This window comes from Octodon degus, unplaced genomic scaffold (assembly GCF_000260255.1).
Source record: "Octodon degus isolate 3935 unplaced genomic scaffold, OctDeg1.0 scaffold00002, whole genome shotgun sequence".
Lineage (NCBI taxonomy): Eukaryota > Metazoa > Chordata > Mammalia > Rodentia > Octodontidae > Octodon > Octodon degus.
In genome coordinates this window covers 10361467-10364163 of record NW_004524578.1, presented here as the reverse complement: position 1 = coordinate 10364163, position 2697 = coordinate 10361467, and positions in this window count along the sequence as shown.

Sequence of the window (2697 nt, the reverse complement as noted above, 5' to 3'; positions counted from 1 at the left end):
CACACACACACACACACACACACACACACACATAAATAAATAAATAAAATTAAAAAATAAAAAAAAATAAACTTAGGAAATAGGATTGTCAATAAATATGTTATTACATGCCGGATGGGGTGGTGAACACCTATAATCATGTCACTCTGGAGGCTGAGACAGGAGGATTGAAGTGAGTTCCAGGCCAGCCTGGGCTACCAGGTGAGTTTCAGGCCAGCCTGAACTGCACAGTGAGACTCTTCTGATATATATTGCTGAAAATCAAGATGTGTGATCATAGGACTTTGCAGTATAGCTAATTCGTTTAAAGTGCCTCCTGGGCAAATGCAGTCAGGCCCATAGGACTGCAGTTCGATTCCCAGCTCCAGAAGCTGCACCAGACCCACCCTTAAGGCAGCCTGAAGTAGACAAAAAAAAAAAAATGTGCTCATAATTAAAGATTGGATTGCATTATGTTGACAGATCTTCTTGATAGGTAGCATTTATTGAGTGTGTCCTTTCTGCAGGCTGCTGCTTCAAGCTGAAGTTGACATTTATTGTTCAGTCTCTCCACAACCTTCTCAGGTGCATGGTTTAATCACAGAGCTGGTATCAGCCCTAAAAACTGTACTTAGGCCTATCTCTAAATCCTGTTTCCAAGATGTTTCTGATAGCTTTGCAGTCTGAACATCTTCTATGTCTTCCTGTTTCCTATATCTTTGTCCCAAATTACAAGCAGTTTGGTGTGAGGAGCAAACCGTCATCTCCTGGGCAGCAGGGCAAATAGCAGCAGGCTAATTCACAAAGATTATTCATTTATTCCTCCACCATCCCTGGGTGGTAGACACTGGTGAGCCTAGTCATGGCAAAGGAAACCTGGGGTTAAGGAGGACTAGTAACTCCCTTGGGCCGCAACATAGAAGTGATTCCATCCAGGATTTGACTAGAATCTTCGGGGCTTAATTCTGGGGTGCTCTCTAACTCCCCTCCATTACCTGAGTAGTTAATAAAAATAACTGAGAGATGTATAATAATTGCTTCACATTAGCCTCCTACTGTAGAAAAGCCCCCAGTTAGTGCCCCTTGTATGTAATGAACAAATTAATGAATTTGCCACCTGTATCTGATGGTGAACTAAAGCTGTCACTAATTTTTTCCCCTGCCTTTCCTTTCTGCTTTCCTTTTGATTTGCGAAACTCTTAATTAGGAGGCCAGTTAAAAGATAATTTTCAGAAATATGTAAAATCATGTCTTGCATACAGATATGAATTATAATGACCCATTAAAGAAACTTAGTGTACTCATGTTATACTCTTTAAAATAGGCCTAAAAGCAGACAAGCATTATAACCAATACAAAAGAAGAGTCAAAAGGACACACATACCTGTGAGAGATACACAAATATACACAAAGTTATAAAGATCCTTGGGATGAATTAAAAATGGAGCCAAAACTGTTGATTTGTTTTGCAAGGGAGCTAGTGATTTTTACTAAACATTTATTAGCCAGGACAAAACTTAACATGCTCTCAATTATCTACAATTTACAGCTCCCAAAATCCTCAGTGACCCCCGCACAGGTTCGGAACAGGCAGCCAAGAACATTGTGAAGCGGAGGAAGCATATTTTTCCTCTGAAACACATTTCTTCTTCCAAGAGGCCCTTATGATAGTCTTGAGAAGCTCGTTTGGAGCACTATATGTACTCAAAGACAGACAGGTAGTTTGAAAGAAACACAATGTGATCGATAGCCTGTGTGTACAGTAACAGATTTATGAATGGATGAGGTGTTCTTTTCCGCCTATTTCCCTGTTCTGTATGGAATCACCTGGGGTGAGCATCCTTGTAGGGTCTGGTCTGATAGGAGGCAGAGGAACCTGAGCAGAGAGGAACAGGAGATGCACCTCTGAGAGAGGGCTGAAAGGCAGGCCTGGAGCTGTGGCCTGGGGCAGGAGCCTGGAAGAAAAGGGAGAACTAGAGTCCTGTCTCCTCTGCCTGTTCAGAGGGCGGACCTCCATGTGCATCACAGGACTTTCAGTGGGGTATCATTTTCTTTTCTCTCTCTCTCTCTCTCTCTCTCTCTCTCTCTCTCTCTCTCTCTCTCTTTGCATTTTCTAAATATTTCTTTAATTAACAAACCTGATTTTTTAGATTAATCTTAGGCTCACAGCAGAACGAAGCTCAGTTCCCTGCAAGGACAACCTCAGCTACTGTTGCTCTTTGGCCCCTACTGGTGACAAAATTCGAATGACCAGTAATTGTCACCCAAAGCCCAGTGTGCACATGGAATGTACCTCAGTTGCTTGGAATTAGAAGAGATATTGCTTTATTTATTTTGAGATCATGCAATTATCTCGTAAATAGCAAAATTATATTGACATATGCCCCATGAGTGTATATGAAACATTAATTAATTACTGCGTACATAGTCAATAAAAGTTACTGCTGGGTCCTTTTTGCCGGGACAGGGTGGCTCATACACGCAAGGAGACTTGGTTCTTCGCGCTGAGATTGTGCCAAGGCCCGAGCATTCTCCTTGACAAATTGCTGTGGCTACATCAGTCGGTCGGACAAAAGAACTTCAAGAGCCCTCGTGGTGACACCCTTGGGCGTTCCGCCGCCGGGCCCGGCCCAGCTGCAGGTGCGGGCGGCGCATCCCGCCTGGCGGCCGGGCGGGGACTTTCACTGCCGCCCGGACAGACAGACAATGGCCCGGGCC